We start from the raw sequence: 20,263 nt of genomic DNA on the forward strand, positions 1-20,263 counted from the left end.
CTTATCATATCGCATTAAGAACACTTAAGAGGATCCCAAAACCTTATCATCAAGCGAGATTTTGAAATGTGATTGAAGACCTGGACCCAATTTCGAAATATGTTATAAATAACCACTCAAGTCCGCTGCTCAAGGAAAAAGGGGTTTACATAGAAAATCCTAACAAATAAGCTATTCTTTGAAACTCATAATGAGTTTCCCGCTTGTCGCATCCCACAGAAACTAAAGAAACATTAAATAAAGCACAATAATCACAATGCGATAATGGGATTTGTGATATTCTGTCGCAATCGCAAAATTGGCATTTTTGCAATTTAAAGGCTCGCCACCCTAAAATTTATTCCCCGACTTACGATGCAGAGAATTAATGAGCAATAAAGCTGGGGATAATGAACCATTAGTGGGCATTTAGTAAGGGTTAATAGCATTTACGTTTGAAAGACAGTTCAACTTGATACAATATCTTCTCACCTGCATTCAAATAAAAACTCCTTTCTTGTCAGCTTTTCAAAGTTATCTGCATTATTCATTCTTAGGTTCATTCTTATATTTGTATATTTGATAGCCTCTGTTTTCTCCATTTTCAGGAAAAATTCATAGAAAGAGTCATTAGGAGCAATAACAAAGAGGGGCAAGGTAGTGTTATGAAACCAGCTCAAGAAAAGATAGAAAAGATAGATCAACGCCTTAGAATTCAGCCTCTTCGAGGGGGCAACCTCCTTTACATTACATAAATGAACAATTCTTGGATCATACAAATGACAAAACCTCCTTTCTATATATAGGAGTCTAAGGAGTCATAATATAACCCAGCCGACCTAACAATAATAATATAAAGCCACAAAAATAACAATAGAGGGATTCTATGGGGCACAGTAATAACAATATGGGGGCAATAGGGGCACAACAATATTAATAAGGGGTATAACTACAATAGTAATGGGGTAATCACTAGTATTATAGGGACCCAACATGCCCCTCTCCTTCAAAAAAGTGTTGTCCTCAACGCTTGAGTAGTTCTAGATACGTCTGTATAAAATTCTCATCCTCCCATGTGGAATCTTCAGCAGATAAGTTCTTCCACTTGATAAGATACTCTGAAATTGATCGATTTCGTAGCTGTCAAGTTCTTGTTTCTGTGACTGCTTCTGGTTCCAATATAATTTTTCCTTCCTCGTCAAGTTCTGGCAATATTGTTTGAACTGGGAGCTTTTCACCTATAACCTTCTTTAAACATGAAGCATGGAAAACTGGGTGCAATCGAGAAGTTGCAGGAAGCTCCAATTTGTATGCCATAGTACCAATCTTTTGCAACACCTTGTACGGACCATAATACTTTGGTGATAATTTATTATCCTTCTTAGCTTGCTTGAGGGACATTTGCTTATATGGTTGTATCCGTAGGAATACCCAATCACCTACATCAAAACTTCTTTCACTGCGATATTGATCTGCCTGTTGTTTCATTCTATTCTATGCCAACACGAGGTTATCCTTTAAGAGTTGGAGGACTTGTTGTTGATGTTTGATGTGATGTTCCACTGCGTGAACCTTAGAATTTTCTCTTAAATATGATGTGATGGATGGTGGTTGATACCCATAAAGTGCCATAAATGGGGTCATTTTTGTTGCTGTATGCAAGGAAGTGTTATACCACCATTCAGCCAGAGGCAACCATTTGACCCATTGTGTTTGATTATCAGATACAAAGCAATGAAGATATCCTTCCAAACGTTTGTTTACTATCTCAGTTTGCCCATCAGATTGAGGATGATAAGATGAGCTATGAGCTAACTGAGTACCAAGACAAGAAAATAATTCTGTCCAAAAATTTCCAGTGAAAATGGGATCTCTTTCACTTACAATAATATTTGGGTTTCCATGTAGCTTTTGAATTGTTTCCATAAATGCAGTAGAAACTGTGCTGGCCTTAAATGGATGTGATAATGCAAAAAAGTGTGCATACTTGGTAAGTCTATCAACTGCCACCATGATGACACTCTTTCCCTCAGACTTGGGTAAACCTGTGATAAAATCCATTGAAACCTCCTCCCAACGTTGGCTTGGAATGGATAAAGGTTGTAATAGACCCGGTGTCTTAATTGTTTCAACTTTATTTTGTTGGTAAACCAAACATTCCGCCACAAACTTTTGAATATCTGATTTAAGGCCATCCCAAAAAAATTCCTTCTTAACCCTGTGCTAAGTTTTTAAAAATCCTGAGTGCCCTCCTAAGGGAGAAGTGTGCAATTCCATAAGAATCTTTTGTTTTAGCTAGGAATTCTTACAGAGTTATAAGCGATCTTTGTACCATAACAAATCATTTTGCCAGCTAAATGTATCAGACGTATTGGAATCTTGTTGTAGCTTTTGAATAATTGCCCACACTTCTTCGTCATTCTTCCATTCCTCCCTTGCTTCGTTTATCCAATCTGGTTGTATAATAGAAATGGCACACAATAATGCTTCTACATCCTCATCCTTTCTTGAGAGTGCATCTGCCACCACATTTTGCTTCCCTTCTTTGTAGATGATTTCAAAGTCATAACCCAACATCTTTATGACCCACTTTTGTTGCTCTTCAAAGGATAATCTTTGTTCTAAAAAGTATTTAAGGCTATCATGATCCATTTTTACCTTGAAGTGTCTTCCCATTAGGTAGGGTCGCCATTTCTTAAGTGCATGGAGTATTGCCAACATTTCATTCTCATAAATATCTTTGCTTAAAAACTTTCCCTTGATTGGACGACTTTCAAAAGCAATGGGTCTTTCATCTTGCATTAGAACAGCACCAATTCCGTTTCCTAAAGCATCACATTCCACAATAAAGGTTTTTGTGAAGTCTGGTGTAGCTAAGACCGATGCTTGGCACATTGCCTCTTTAAGATGTTCAAAGGCCTTTGTTTCTTCCAGAGTCCATGAAAATGCATCTTTCTTCAATAATGTTTTTAGAGGTGCTGCTATTCTCCCATAATTCTTAACAAACTTGCGATAATACCCTGTCAACCCGAGAAATCCTCGCAGATGCTTTATGGATGTGGGAATTTTCCATTCCTTAATGGCTTTAATTTTGCTAGGGTCTACCTTAACTCCTTCATGAGATACAATATGACCCAAGTATTCCACCTCCTGGTGTTGGGTCCCTATAATACTAGTGATTACCCCATTACTATTGTAGTTATACCCCTTATTTATATTGGTGTGCCCCCATTGCCCCCTTATTGTTATTAATGTGCCCATAGAATCCCTCTATTGTTATTTTTGTGGCTTTATATTATTATTGTTAGGCCGGCTGGATTATATTGTGACTCCTTAGACTCCTATATATAGAAAGGAGGTTTTTTCATTTGAATCATCGAAGAATTGTTCATTTATGTAATGTGAAGGAGGTTGCCCCCTCGAAGAGGCTGAATTCTAAGGCGTTGATCTATCTTTTCTATCTTTTCTTGAGCTGGTTTCATAACATTTGGTATCAGAGCTTTGGATTCTAGGGTTTCGCTGCTCCAAACAGGTCATCGTGGCATTTTCGCTATAACTCTTTTTCTGTGACGTTTCAGAAGTCGCAAAAAGAACCATTTGAGAATAAATCACGCTGAACCTTGGGTCTGAATTTCAGAGCTTTTCGCGTGTTATTTTCGGAGATATGATCTGAGGAAGTTGGTCTTTTGCAGACTCCTGAATTACATTCAAAACTGGTGACCTGGGGAAAATTGTCATAACTTTCTATCTAAGAATCGGATTGAAATTTTGTAAGAAGGTATAGAAATAGCAGGGACTGTAGTTTCTTGTATGCATTTTTTAGATCCATAGGTCGAAACAATGACTCGTGGCACGTCGTACAAGTTTGCTCTACTGAACTAGTCTATAAGCAAGTCACTGTGGGAGATTTCATATAACTCTTCCCTGGAGAAACCAATTTGGGTCAGACTTGTCGCATTGGAAAGAGGACTCAGAAGGCTACTACAGTTCAAAATTTCAGAACTAGATGATTCGAAATTACAGAGATACATCAGATTCAACATCAGGCTTCTACAAAGTGAAAAAAGGTGTGTAGTTTTTTTTTAAATTTTTGCATAAGCTTGGTTTGAAGGAATTCAAAGGGCATAGAAAAGCATTATTATCAGTAACTGATGCCCTGAGGAAAGAAAGTTCAAACACCTAGTAAGGAACCTGAAAGCTCTAGCATGACTCATGAAGAAGAGGAAGAAATGCTACATGATATATCAAAATTACAAGAACAAGTGCAACAAATGTCACGCTCACAAAAGCTAACAGAAGCTAAGATAAATGGCGTGGAATCTAAGATAAATGGTGTGGAATCTAAGATAAAGGGCATGGAAGCTAAGATGGATGATTTGAAGACAGATTTGAGGACATATTTGAAGACAGACATGGAAGATTTGAAGACAGATTTGACAAATTTTCTACAAGAAATACTTACTAATGGTGAAAAGGTTGTAAAGGAAACTCATGATATGAACAAAAGAAATGTTAATCATGATTCCATAGACTCTAATGTTGGATTGAAGACCCACCATATTCCAAAAATTGATATGAGGAAGTTTCATGGCAAGGTTCCCGCCACATGGATATTATAGATGGAGCAGTTCTTCGATCTCAATAATGTGCAAAACGCACAAAAGGTACGTATGGAAACTTTATATTTGGAACCAAATCAGTTTGTATGGTATCAATGGCTTTGCTCTCGTAAAAAATTTATCACTTGGGCAATTTTTACGGAAGAATTGATAGCACATTATGAGGATACAAAAAGCAACACCTTTTTTAGCCAATTGATAAGTCTCAAACAAAAGGGTTTAATAATGGAGCACATTGAGGAGTTCCAAAAATTGAACATAAGGGTAAAAGATATTCCAGAGGAGCATAGAATTGATGTGTTCATAGGGTCTTTAAAGGATAATATCCAACATGATGTTCGCCTTTGGGAACCTGATTCATTAGAGAAGGCATTCAGGTTAGCAAGAAAAATGGAAAGCAAAATTATGGCAACCAGGAAGCATACCACTTACAACTATAAAGACGAAAGTGCAGTTGCCCCTAGTCTTCCACAACCTATAAGGTTGAAACCACAACAATTGGAAGAAAAAAGAGCAAAAGGGCTTTGTTATAGTTGTGATAAAAAATACACTAAAGGTCATAAGTGTGCTGAGAAGAAATTATTCTACATAGATTGTGAAGAGGAAGAATAAAAGGAGCAAGAAAGGTCAAAAGAAGAGGATATGCTCCAGGAACAAAGCCTAGATGAAGAAAAAATAAATCCGACCATATCTTGTAATGCGTTGGTGGGAATTACCACTCCTCAAACCATCAAGATAGAAGGACAAATCAAGAAGAAAAAGGTAATAGTGTTGATTGATTCAGGAAGCACCCACAATTTTATTCATTGTAGGGTAGTAAAAGAATTGAATTGCTTCCTATATCCAGCACCAGAGTTGTTACACAAAAATATCGTCACCATGATTATTTGCAGTCAATATGGGTCTATCATCACTTGTACTATCCTCTTAAGCAAGTCTCAAACCTCAGCTCTTCAAGTCAAGCTTTGAAAATGGGAGAAAGACATTAAAAATCAATGAAACGCTGGTTCCGCACTTTCTCTCACTGTCACCTGCGATCCCGCACCTTCTGTTTACAAAAACTGTGGACCTGCCCGCTCTATCCCTAAAGGTGTGGTGCGGACCCCTGTGAAAGTCAAAAGGCGCAAGTTTTATCTTAAAAAACTCACTTTGGGTTAATTCTAGAGAATTCTAGAAGGAATTTTGATGTGGATTGTTCGCTCTGAGGTGATTCATGCATCCCAAAAGAGAATGAGCTAATCCCTTGATGAGAGGAGCTATCCCTTTGAAGGAGGGCTTTATCCCTTTGAAGGAGGACCTAGTAACCTCCCTCCATTGCACTATAAATTCAGGCATTGGGCTGGTTGCTGAGGAGGTTAGAAGCTGAACGTTTTTGAGGGTAAATGCTAGTGAAATCAAGACTTCCTAGTTGAGCTTAAGAGGAGAGATCACATACCTTTTTGGCTTCATTGGGGAGTGAGTGAAACTTGTCAAAGTAGAGGAAACTTCTTGCTGGACCCTGGGAGGAGCTTGTACAGCGTCAAGGCATAGGTTGTAAAGTTCTTCTTCTTTTGAATTAATACAATCAAACTCATTTTTCTCAACAAGTATCTCATGTTATTTGTTTCATGGACTCCTTGACTTTCATGTTAAATATGTTTTATGATATTGGCTTTTCAGGTGCTATTTAATTTTTTTGACTTGTTTGTGTTTGCAGATTCACGACAAAGGAGCTCATTTGGATTGAAGGAGCGAGGGCATCCACAAACTTGCGTTGAACCTAAGGTAGGCCCTAAAAACACTTGTTTGCCATTGTTTATTAAAGCATATTTAGAGAAAGATTGCGTCTGGATGGTTTGCTTGTCATTAGGTCTTCTTTAGATTCTAGGAAGGTCTATCTTGTCTGCAAGATCGACTTATTCCGTGTGACAAAATGGCGACTCCGCTGGGGACTTGATTTTTTTCCTTGTTTTTACTTTGACCTGAGAAACTGTGTTTTTGTTTCTGTTTTTGGCTTGTTGTGTGTAAAATTGGGTAGAGTTTGTAGATCCGGGGTTATTTTTTGTTTTTCATAGCTTTGGGAGAGGACCGCACCCTAGCCGTTTGACACAGTGCGTACCTATCCACACCTTTGCTCTTAGCACAGAGCGAGACCACACCTGTGTTAACTGTGGGCCTGCGAACCCTGTCAAAATTTTGAAAAACCTAAGATTTCCTCTATTAGTCAGCTTAGTTTTTATTTAGAAATTGTTATCCACTGCCCAGACCTACATATAACTTGTCAGAAGCTTTCCTTAGGTTGATTTCATTAGTGTTAGGGTTTTAGGTGAAATTCCTAGGAGTTTTGCTTGTTGGGTTTGTTTTTCATTTTGGTTGTGTAGTGGCTCTAAGCTTAGAATTTGTAGAGACTTCAGATCACCTTAGTGTCTACAAGCCTTCTTATGAGTCTGACCATTTATGAAATCTCCCCTTGTTGAGAAATCCGCTTTGATTTTTCTCTTTATAAAACTTCAAAAAGCTTGTGTTTAAAAGTTTGGATTTTCATTTTCAAAAAGAAAACAAAATTGGTTGTTCTTGACTAATTTGTGATTCTGCATAAATTAGTCCTTAGCTTACATCTAGCTAAGTAAAACATCCTTAAAAAATACATCTTGTAGGCTTCGACTTCAAATAGGTTTTTATAATTTATAGATCTCAAAGTTAGTCATTTTCATAGTTTTGAGTGTTTTATAAAAAATAAAGAAATCTCTTTTGAAAAAAATTTGTTTTGTAGTGGTTGAGTGCTTTGAAACAAAAAAGGGAAATTTTTGTGAAATAACTAGTTGTCTCGTTTTGAGTGCATTGGAAAAGGCAAAAGCTCTTCTTTTAATTTGTTTGATTGAGAAAGATTTGTGTTTACAAAGTATTTGCATTCTCAAACTCTTTCTTAGTTAGAAGTTCATCGAAGAGAAAAATATTGTTTAAATCATCTTAGGTGCATTTTTAGTGATTTTGAGACGAGTCTTCATACCACGAGTTTCATCTCCGCACCTTTTGAATTAAACAAAAACCAATAAAAAATAACGCTTAAAGTAAAATTCATCTAGTAACATTTTTATTTCTAGGGCTCTGATACACCGACTTACCTTAGGCTAGTGTCTTGGAGTAGGAGAGTAATTAACTCTCCAAGACAGTAAAAACAAACAAGTAGTTGTATCTTGTGGTAGGGAAGTAATCCAATTGTTACATTTATGCTCTGGGAAAGCTCCTCTTAAAGGAGAAGCATGAGATCGTGTCCGAACCAGTGTGGGAATCAATCCTTCCTCATTGGGAATGACGCCAGATATTCACGTATTAAAAATGGTAAACCTCGGATTAACCATTGTCGAGGAGCCTGGGGTCACTTGTTGGTAAACCTTGGATTATGTCAAGGAGCCTTCAAGGGGATTGAGCTTGCTACTCTACCCTTGCATGCGTATCGGATCGTAGACTGTTCCCCCAGTTATATTTGTTTCGGTTGGTAACCTTAGTGGCCATATTCTTTAGGATTCTTCCTAAGGTGACAGTGGTGGGAAGATCCCACTGTACCTAGAGCAGACGTTGGCTAGACTCACTTGGATTTTCTGGGGGGTTCTCTTCACTCGAGACGGTTAAGTGGAGGAACCTGTGCCAGTCTATTCATTAAGCAGGCTGCCGGGGTAACTGTTCCAACCGCCATTTCTGTATTGAACTCTGCGACGTTGGATTTCATCACCAACTAGTGTTTTCAGTACGGAAAGTTATTGTTTGTGTGTGTTTGATCTCCTAGATTCTTTAGGCATGTGATTCAAATTTGTTTGGTTCTTTATAGACTTTAGGTGGTTTTCATTGAGATTTTACTTTGTTTGCGTGTGAAGTAGTTAAAAGTTTTTAACTGTGGCTGAATTACCAAGGCAATCCCGTAGACTTCAGGGCCAACCTCCTGAGTTTTTAAACGTGGCTGAATTACTGAGGAAGTCCTATAGACTTCGGGGCCAACCTCATGAGGAAGTCCCAAGCCAGCTTGAAGGCTTGAAAGTCCTCGTAACTCCTAGAGACAGTAGAGTTGGGTCACCTGAAGAAGGAGAATCTTCTTTGATAGTACATCCTGATTTTCAAACGTTAGTGGCAGATTATAATCCACAGTCAGTGTCTATTTCCAAAGTTACTGGTAGCTTTTCATCTACTAGTGATATAGGTGAGGAACCTGAAATATCCAAGCCTGAAAGTGAATTTGCTGCTACTCCGACATCGGGGTTTGTTTCTCCAGCTTCTAGTGGTCCTGGTTCACCTAGGGTAGAAAGAGTAATCACCCAAGATCTTCCTTCTGGACTTATTGCTATTGAAGAACTTGCTACTCCGGAAGAAGAAGTAGGCATCCCTATCCCTAAAAATCAACCTGTTATTGAGCTAAGGGAGCGTGAATCAATTTTTTACAGTCCACCTAGGAGCAGTACTTGGTATCTTTCTTTGACTAATTTCTTAGAAAACCCAGGGTTAAGTTTTTCACCACCTCGCGCTCCTTATCACCCAACACCTAGAGGTTATTATCCTCCGTTAAATATGTCAGGGCAGTCGTCCATGTTTACTCAATCACCTGAATCCTTTTTGTACGGTGGTCCTTCTGTTCCCTCTGGGTATCAGTCCCTTTCTGGTACTTTTTCGGGAGCATCTCCTCAACCCATTGAGCAAGGGTTATTAACTGGAAGCAATGGTACTAAGCCATTGAGCGTAGAAGACATTCTCATGATGTCAGGTTCTATTCCCAATCCTCAACCTCAAGGTGGCCAGTTACCGCCTGGGGGGCAACCTCAAGGTAAACAATTTGCATCTGGGGGGCAACCTCAAGGACATCAAGGTCAACCCCAGACTCAATATGTACCCCAAGGTCAACCTCAGTATCAATTTATACCTCAAGGTCAACCCCAGTATCAGTACGTGCCTCAAGGGTATCAACCCCAAGGTTAGTACTCAAACCAAGGTTTCCAACTACCCTCCGGTCAAACGTATGTTCAAGGAACGGGAAATGTACCTTTCAATTATCAATCCTACCCTCAACCCGGTTATGGTCCTCAGTATTCTCAACCTGTTATGGGTCAGTACCCTAGAATGAATATAGTGTGGGATCCATCGCAAACTCAACAGGTGTTGCAGCCAAATGTACAGTTGTCATCTCAAACTAGAAAATCCTTAGTTTCTGGTACACCCGGCAACCAGTCAAGTCTAACATTCAAACTTCTGTACCTTCGGTAGTTTCTCATCCTGGGCCTAGTACGCCTCGTACTCCACCTCAAACGACTGCTACAACTACCGCAACATCTGTTCAATCTACCCCACCTACTTCTAGAGTATCGACAGCTCCGGTTTCTCCTATTCCTGTATCTACTCCTTAGACATCTTTACCACCGTCTGGATCTACGATTCAAACTTCGGTTCAGATGCCTGTAGGAAAACCTAGTTCAAGTACGGTTGTCACAAGTCAACCACAATTTACTTATCAACCGTACCAGGGACAGTATCAATTCGGTCCTGCTGTGCAGCAGCTAGCCTATCAGTATCAACCGTACCCTGGGTACACTTATCAACAACCCCAGTATGGTCCGGTTAATCTTGGTTTTCCGGGAGGATACAATATCCCAAATGCAATTCCTATTCCTAGTTATCCTGGATATCCTCCTCCTGGGGCTGGTCTCATGACCCAGAGTTTTAGGGATCCTAATCATCAGTTACCATTTATCGCAGCTTTGGACTTGCCTGACTTGTCGCGCCTAATGAACAATCCCATTAATTATCTTCCATTTTGGCCACCAATGTCGAATAAGTTACCTAGTGACATTCCTAAGTTCGAAGGTAAATCAAGAGAGGACCTGTCGAACCATGTGATGACTTACCACCTCTGGTGTGCATCTAACTCCATTTCAAATGATTCAATCTGTCTTAGACTTTTCTAGCGCACTCTAATTGGTCTTGCGGCCAAGTGGTACATTGAGTTACCGCGAGGCACTTTTTATAATTTTAGTCAGTTAGCTACCTCATTTTTAACTCATTTTCAGTTGCCAGTTTGATATGAAAATGGCACGGAATTGTTAACTTCGTTAAAACAATCGACATCCACTTACATTTCAGATCATATTCATGAGTCGAGACGTCGATGGCATTTAGTGAAGGTGTTTATTCTGGATCAGATCTTGGCCGAGTGGTTTGTAAAATCTTTGTTGCCAAAGATCACTGAAGATGTAGCTAAAGCCGGAGTTGTTACTGAGGAGCAAGTAATTGCTCAAGCACAGTACCTTGACTTGGTCTATACTCATTCAGGTATGTTACACGAGAAAATCCTCGATCTTCCCAAGAAAAATCAAATCGTTGCAGCTCCTTCGGGATCTCATGCCGCCGATGGTATGATTGGTACGGTTAACACTAAAAGTAAGAAGAAATCTTCCAAGGATTCTTCTCCTATCATAACCTTGCCTGATTCCCCAACAGGAGATTCTTCTGCAGACAGTAAGATGATAGGTTCGTCCTCGAGCGCCAATGAAGAACCCATACTGATGATGTCCCATGTTAGGATTGCGACTCGATCGCAAGATTATGGTAGTAAAATTCCTGTTGATGGTAAAGAAGCATAATCTTCTCATTCTAATCCATCAACCTCAGCTCCCGGTTCCGATCCACTACAGATCGAGAAACCTAATCCAGACTTGGTAATCAAACCGCCCGCCAAGGGTATACTTCGAAAGTCAGCTTTCAATCCACATGCAAGAGCAGCTCAGAATTATAACATTGTTGAGGATTTAGCTGTTTCACCCTCAGCAATGTCGGATTTGGAAGTGCTGCAATCATGTCCAGCACAACGTAAATTACTTTTGTCGACTATAGGAGTTGTTGACATTCAGGACTCGAACCTAATAATTTTCAATCTAGAAAATAGTACACCACGTTTGCCTCATCAAATGGCTTTCCAGATTCCAGTGATAGTCAAAAACAAGCCTATTCATCAGACTGTAATTGATGAGGGAGCCTCAACGTGTATTATGTCGATACAGTGTTGGAGATCGCTTGGTTCTCCTTCGCTAAATTAATCCCCGACGATTCTAAAGGCCTTTGATGGCCGTGGGTTTCATCCTTTTGGCATTCTACAGGATCTTCCTATAGGGGTTGAAAGAAAAACCGTTAGTCTAGATGTGGAGGTGGTTGATGCCCCTCTAGATTACAACCTTCTCATGGGTCAAAGTTGGTCTTACGCTATGACAGCGGTCGTTTCATCGGTCTTTCGAGTAATAAAGTTTCCACATAATGGAAAGATCATAACAATAGACCAGCTGGCTTACTTTTCATCTGACCCAGCCTCTTCTGAAAGTATTCAACATGTCGGCAAAACAACTATCCCATACAAGGATGTTGGAGTAGGACTAGTTAAAGATGTCGGTTTACTGGGAACTTTTCCTTTTCATCCGATCAACGCATCGTCTTCATTTGCAACCATTCATATGATTACATCAGACACCATTATTTATGATGATCCTTGGATCATTCCTTCTGAATCTGAGATAGACTCATTTGGTGATGTCATTCCTTTGAGTCCATATGAAATTGTGTATGAGGTCGTGCAATCATTTACCGACCCATCTTCAACCGAAAATGACTTCATGAATGTGGTCCGTGAGGAATCACTTTTCACATCAAGCTCGGATTTAATCATGTTTTCTGAACTTGTTCACTCTGATGAGCAAATTTGTGAAATCCTATGTGTAGATGATTTACCATGGGAAGATCTCCATCATAGATCTTAATTTTTACCCGAGAATGATCGTTTTGAAAATGATTTCTCTTCAATTTTTACGACTGAATCCAATGAAACATCCTGATTCAGAGTTAAATTTGGGAAACATCTCTCGAACTATTCCTATTGACATTTCGGTTAAGCCCGGAATTGTTGAGAACATTCATATAGGTGCCTCGTGTACAGATGATGAAATTCAACTATATAAGGCCCTATTTCAAGAATTCCGCGACGTGTTTGCCTGGTCCTATGAGGAAATGCCAGGAATTGATCCCACGATTGTTGTTCATGAGATCAAGACTTACCTAGACGCTAAAACTGTCCGGCAACGTTTGTGTCAGATTCACCCACGAAAAGCTGCTGCAATTAAAGCAGAAGTTGAAAAATTACTAAAAGCGGGTTTCATTTATCCGATCCCGTTAACGGATTGGGTATCGAATATTGTTCCGGTTAACAAAAAGTGGGGAACAATAAGAATATGCATCGATTATAGGGAAATTAGTCGAGCTTGTCCAAAGGACAATTACCCAACTCCCTATATCGATCAAATTATTGATGATTGTGCCGGCAGTGAAATATTCTCCTTCATGGACGGTTTTTCCAGATGCAATCAAATCAATATTCTACCTGCCGATCAACCAAAAATGGCTTTCATTTGTCCATGGGGGACATTTGCTTATTGCAAGTTACCTTTCTGGCTTAAGAATGCCGGAGCAACTTTTCAAAGGGCCATGTCTTATGCATTTCATGACATCAAGCACATTGTGCAATCGTATCTCAATGATTTGCCTGCTCATTCATTACATCGAGCTGATCACCTCGTCCATTTACGAGCAATCTTTATGAGGTGTAGGCATTATCGGATTCGGTTGAACCCACACAAATGTGTCTTCTGTATAGAAACGGGTCGATTTCTGGGGTTTGTAGTTTCGAAAGCCGGCATTCACGTTGATCCCTCGAAGGTCAAAGCTATCATCAAATTGCCTCCTCCTTCGAGTCTTTGCCAACTCCAAAGTTTGTAAGGGAAAGCAAACTTTTTACGACTATTCATTCCTAACTATGTCGAGGTTACAAAGGGTGTTACCCGGTTTTTGAAATAGAATACTCCATTCTGTTGGGATGAGATAGCTCAGAAATATTTTGATGCACTTAAACACGCGTTGACCCATGCACCGTTATTGCATCCTCCCAACTACAACCAGGATTACTTCTTGTATCTCGCCACCTCTCATTCCACCATTGGAATGGTCTTAGTTCAGGAAGATGAATTCGGAACTGAACATGTGATATATTACCTTAGTCGAACTTTAAATCCAACTGAGCTAAAATACTCACATGTGGAGAAATTGGCATTGGCAGTTGTTCAAGCTGTCCAACGTTTTCGTCACTACATTTTACTACGTAAAACTACAGTAATTTCGGATTGCAACCCTATGATCTACATTTTGACCAAGCAATTGCTAGGGGCAAGTACTCTAAATGGATTGTTATCCTGCAGGAGTTTGACTTGGAATTTGAGAAATCTAAGTCTAAGAAATCTTTAGTTTTTGCGGAGTTAATGTGTGACTTCATGCGTGCTGACACGGAAACTGTGGCGGAAGAGCCCATTGCGGATGAATCCTTGTTTCTAATCAGCACTTTAGATCTGTGGTATGGGGATATCATCGTTTATCTCCAGATCCAATCCTCTCGGCCAGAAATTTCAAGGTCAGAACGTCGAAAAATTCGATTCCAGTCCTAACAATTCAGGATTATTGGAGATACTCTTTGTTGCCGTGGGGCGGACTCTGTGTTTCGACGTTGCTTAACTCATGAGGAAGCTGAAAGGGTTCTAAATGACTGTCACTCTGGAGCATGTGGCTATCATATGTCTGGGTATGCCACAGCCCAAAAGATATTGCGCGCTGGCTACTTCTGGCCGTCTTTATTTAAAGATTGTATTACGGCGGTCCGAAAATGCCACAATTGCAAAATTTTTGATCGAAATATGCGCGCTCCACCTGCTCCTCTCCACCCTATAATTGTCATTGGTCCTTTTGCCAAATGGGGTATCGATTTTATTACATGTAACCCTCACTCGGCTGGGGGGCATGCGTATATCATCCTTGCGGTAGATTATTTTACCAAGTGGGCCGAGACGATGCCTAAATTTGAGGCAGACGACAAGACAGCTGCAATTTTCGTGTTCAATCATATAATTGCTAGGTTTGGTGTCCCACAAGCGATAATCACTGATCATGGGTGTCATTTTCGAAACGTTATGATAACTGAACTTACAGGCCAGCTTGGTTTACGTCACGATAGTTCAACCCCTTATTATCCACAAGCTAATGATCTAGTTGAATCCATCAAAAAAGTTCTAGTTATCATGATCCGATGAATCATTGGGATTCATCGGTCAAATTGGCATAACATGTTATTTTTAGCGCTTTGGGCGTACCGAACTTCATTAAAAACATCAACAAGGTTCACTCCTTTCCAACTAGTCTATGGTTTGAAAGATGTGTTACCCATTGAATGCGAAATCCCATCACTGCAAATGGCCATCGAGTTACTTCCAGCCACTTTCGAAGAGGAAACCCGTTTGTTATACTTGGCTCAATTAGATGAGAATCGACGTGATGCTGCATTGGCGATCAAGACTCACGCAAAACGCATGAAAGCTCAGTATGATCAAAATGTGACCCCTCGAAATTTTTCAGAAGGAGATCTAGTCTTAGTTTACGATCAAGCTAATGATAAATTAGGCACTGGAAAATTCATTCCTATGTGGCATGGTCCCTATGTTGTCAAGTGAAAGCTAACAAAAGGGGCCTATGAATTGGTAGATTTTGACAGGGACTCTTTGGGTAAACCCAGAAATGGTCTTTACTTGAAGAGGTATTATGCTTAAAGAATGGGTATGGAGATTTTTAGTTAGGATAGTTTTTCTTTCTAGCTGGTATGTTTTAGTTTAAACAGTGTGCTTAGCTTAGAGAGTGTTTTTTCATCATTATTCCTGCTTATCTTGGTTTTACTCTTGATATTGCAGATGTCGATGCCTCTCCAAACATACATTGGTTTCACTGATGGTGCTTGTCGTAATACACGGAACATTTCTTCCACAGCCTGGGTTATCTATTCGCCCTCTGATGAGTTAGTATCTATGCATGGGGTAAGCCTCGTTCAAACAACGAACAACATTGCCGAGTATAGTGCAGTGATTGAGTTTTTATCTAAATCTATTTCATTTTGGATTCGGAGTTTGATAGTGAGGTTAGATTCTGAACTCGTTGTCTTACAGCTTAATAGAGTGTATGCCATTAGAAATCCAGTGTTATTAAGATTATTTTTGAGAGTGCGTCTCTTGGAACGTGAATTTGATTATATTGAATATCAGCATATTCCAAGATCTTTAAATACATTAGCAGATGCAATTGCTTCTCGAATGTTAAATAGACATTTGCAATAATCATACATGTAAATTTAAAACCATTCCATAACGTGATTTAAAAGATAAGCCGGTAATAGTGATATATATATAGGAGTGTGTCAAAAAATACATCGTCCTCGATCATAGGTTGAAAAACACCTTATGATCGGCAAAAATGATAAGTACAAAAAACAAAAATGTCATATGTGCCCACAATAGGCGATCATCCTATCACTGGTGATGATCTCGATAAGAAACCACTGCACGGGCCACCTTGCAAAGGAACCTCCTAAAAGGTCCCAAGACCCCAATCACATAGCGCTGAAGTCGACGAGGAATGTCATCTATAGTGGTCTCCAGAATATCTCCTGTCAAGCGCTCGAGATGACCCTCCAACTCGGCCAAAACCTCTACTGATTCGTCCTGTGGGGCTAGCGCAGCTGCAACTGGTTGTTTCCTCTCATAAGGCCAAAGAGCGGCTGGTCGCTGTGGACCCACTTCTGCATTTCAAACTTTTGTTATCAGTTTTGAGACGATGGAAATATAAAAAAAATAAAAATAGGAAAAATGTTGAAAATGATTTTACCTGAATCATCCCACTGCTCTCTTGGTGGAAGAACCATGTCTGGGTCACCACGAAAATCTATCCCAGCGTAAGGGAAGTCCTGAATAGAAAAGACCTGGTTTTCCAACCATTGGAAATACTCAGGTTTGAATCGAGCAACCTCTGTCCTCTCGTCCGGGTGACGGGCCATAACTGCAACCCATCGCATCATTTTGGGCTCTCGAGGAAGCCCAGCTCCAACAGTAACGTGCTGCGGGATCAACATGGGAACCCTCTCCAGGCCAAAACTCACAACCAAAGCCCCATAACCAAAGGCCTTTAGTTGTCCATTCTTGGCCCTGGTCAGTTGGCCTTTCAGATTGGCCAACACGGCATCGCACCAGTTGAAGATGGTGCCTCGAAAGCAATCAACTGCCATACGCATCTGGGACCCGGTGGCAATATGTAATGCGGCAGCCCCGCAAAGTCTAGTGACAATAAACACAATTACCATGAGTTCAGGACGGGATATGGTCTTTATGTCTATCCCTTTGTCTCTAGCCTGGCTGTTGCAGTACTCTAGTCGGAGGCTATCGACAGACTGGCCACCTGGCCTAGCCCCAAACAAAGTCAAGTCTTTGCCTCTCTTTTGCAAACCAGTCAAGAAATATATGTCCGCCGGCTCGATTTCGAGCTAGTGGCCACCAATGAAGAAGCACTGGTCCTGTATGCTCCATCTGTCAACCAACCACTGTAAGAAATCCACCTGAGCCCTCATGCCAAGAATGGCCCAGAATTTGTACAGGCCGCACGCCCTCAAAGCATCAAGTGAAGGTTGATGATTCCATGCGGCAGCATCCACGTCCTCATGCTCTCATTCACGCCAATCTAGCATGATGTACTCTTTGCATCAAGTATAAAGATAAATTAAATTGCTAGAAATTATTTTGTTTGGTCCATTTTTGAGAATTTTTGGGTTAAAAACCCTTGCGACAGGGACTGCACCCTCCGGGTTAGACACAGTGCGTGGGACCGCACTTTGTCTACATGGAAGGTACGGACCCCTGGCTTTTCCCCAATGGAGAAAAAGTCGGGGTCCGCAGGCCAGCAATGGTAAACCTGCGGGCCCCCACGCGGGTTTTAAGCCTAAAAACCCTCCCAAAAAATGAAATAAATGACTAAAACAAAAATTGAAATGGTTAAAAATGAAGAGTAGGATGATGTGGATTACCTAGAGAAGACAGCGTTCGATTCCAACGGTTGGATTTTCCGCAATATTCACAGGAAGTTTTCTGAGCAAAAGCACTATTTTCTCACCCAAAACTCAAACGGTAAAAATGAATTGACAAAGGCCCTTTTTATAAGTTTTTTGAGTAAATAAATTGCAAATTTGTTTATGTTTCACTTTGGAAAGGTATTTTTGCGACATTTTTATCCATTTCAAACAGGTATGAGTAATGTTTGTGTTTTTGTGCAGGATAACGGATTATTCAGGCGAAATCTATCATTTTCGACGAAAAACATTTAGAGTCACCTTTAAGCTCTTTTCTGACTCATAAAACATGAAAAGATCGTCGAGTTTTTCTTTTAAACTCGTTAAAACGGAATTAAAAGACGGTCCACTTACAGCTCTTTTCCGACCGTAAAAACATGAAAAGATTGTCGGATTTTTGTCGTTTCAAATTCGATATTGGTTATAAAACAACGTGTCGTTGATCACTTTTTTACTTTTTCGGATCAGGGGCACTAATTACGAAAAGTACTCCTTGGTCGTAAAAGATCAAGCAGTTCTCTCAATTATTATTTTATACTTTTTCGGGCTTGGGAGACACAAACTTACGAAAAAGGTCAACCCTGGAGTCTTCTTAAGTTTTTTCTGACTCTCTAAAATTGAAAAATGCCGAGTTTCTCCTCTACTGAACTTGTTAAAATTTCACAGTAAAGGACCTGTTCGATTACAAACAGGAACGAACCACTCCTTCTTAGGGTTTGAATTTAAACTAAGTTGGACTCATCCGAAGGATGAACTTATAATCAAGCAAATGTTATCCTCCTCAAGCTTGTCAAAAATAAAGAGGTACTTGCTAGAAATGGTGGGGGAAAAGAGATAAAAATGAGCTTGTTTGTCATACTTTGTAACCACTCTTGAACACGACACTTTTATTCACCTGGGTTGGGAAATCCTTTGCCTAACAGTTGATCAAACCACATTGAAAGTCTTCAGCCGATTTCTGGGTATTAACTTTGGGTCAATTGTCACCAAACCATCTGTCGTGTCGTTATGTGTTCAAGAGGTCACTACCAATAAGCCATTCATCTGCAAAATATCTGTACTGGGTACTTTGAGAGCCATTGACATCACTGGTGGTTTCTCTCACACTTGTTAACAGTTTACATCATTGACTGCTAATCAAGTGGTTTCTACCATGTTTGACATCAACACATTCATTCGCATGGATAGAATCATACTGTCTCGGGAAGTAGAAAAGAAGACCCTGGATCTAGTAATCCAGACTGCGAGAATCTTGTATTCATTATATAATGGACAATTCATAAACAGATGGCTGCATCCATACTGTGTCCACATGAGTCTATACTTGTGATGTTTTACAAGATCATTCCTGTATCAGAGTAGTAGTTAGTTTTCTAGTCATTTTTTATCTGAGTATGGGAATTCCTACCTCAGCGATGATATGATCTCATATATATATATATATATTGCGTTGAATGTTTTTACAGGTTCCAACCGGGCTCTCCACAAGATGATCCTCGAAATGATAAATTACTTCACTCTTCCTAAATGATAAATGAAATCCTCATCTACTATAGACTTTTCACTTTAGGGGGCAATCTGTTACACAAAAATATCATCACCATGATTATTTGCAATCAGTATGAGTCTATCATCACTTGTACTATCCTCCTAAGCAAGTCTCAGACCTCGGCTCTTCAAGTCAAGCTTTGAAAATGGGAGAAAGACATTAAAAATCAATGAAACTCTGGTTCCGCACTTTCTCTCACTGTCACCTGCGGTCCCGCACCTTTTGTTTACAAAAACTGCGGACCTGCCCGCTCTATCCCTAAAGGTGTGGGTGCGGACCCCTGTGAAAGTCAAAAGGCGCAAGTTTTATCTTAAAAAACTCACTTTGGGTTAATTCTAGAGGATTCTAGAAGGAATTTTGACGTGGATTGTTCGCTCTGAGGTGGTTCATGCATCCCAAAAGAGAAGGAGCTAATCCCTTGATGAGAGGAGCTATCCCTTTGAAGGAGGGCTTTATCCCTTTGAAGGAGGACCTAGTAACCTCCCTCCATTGCACTATAAATTCAGGCATTGGGCTGGTTGCTGAGGAGGTTAGAAGCTGAACATTTTTTAGGGTAAATGCTGGTGAAATCAAGACTTCCTAGTTGAGCTTAAGAGGAGAGATCACATACCTTTTTGGCTTCATTGGGGAGTGAGTGAAACTTGTCAAAGTAGAGGAAACTTCTTGATGGACCTTGGGAGGAGCTTGTACAGTGTCAAGGCACAGGTTGTAAAGTTCTTCTTCTTTTGAATTAATACAATCAAACTCATTTTTCTCAACAAGTATCTCATGTTATTTGTTTCATGGACTCCTTGACTTTCATGTTAAATATGTTTTATGATATTGGCTTTTCAGGTGCTATTTAATTTGTTTTACTTGTTTGTGTTTGCAGATTCACGACAAAGGAGCTCATTTGGATTGAAGGAGTGAGGTCATCCACAAACTTGCGTTAGACCTAAGGTAGGCCCTAAAAACACTTGTTTGCCATTGTTTATTAAATCATATTTATAGAAAGATAGTGTCTGATTGGTTTGCTTGTCATTAGGTCTTCTTTAGATTCTAGGAAGGTCTATCTTGTCCGCAAGATCGACTTATTCCGTGTGACAAGAGTTTCAAGTGATGATTGCAAATGGAGGAACAATAAATTTCTCT

The sequence above is a fragment of the Pinus tabuliformis genome, chromosome 3_2 (genome assembly GCF_031772625.1).
Source record: "Pinus tabuliformis cultivar Carrire ecotype Pingquan chromosome 3_2, CPIR1, whole genome shotgun sequence".
In the NCBI taxonomy this organism is placed as follows: Eukaryota; Viridiplantae; Streptophyta; class Pinopsida; order Pinales; family Pinaceae; genus Pinus; species Pinus tabuliformis.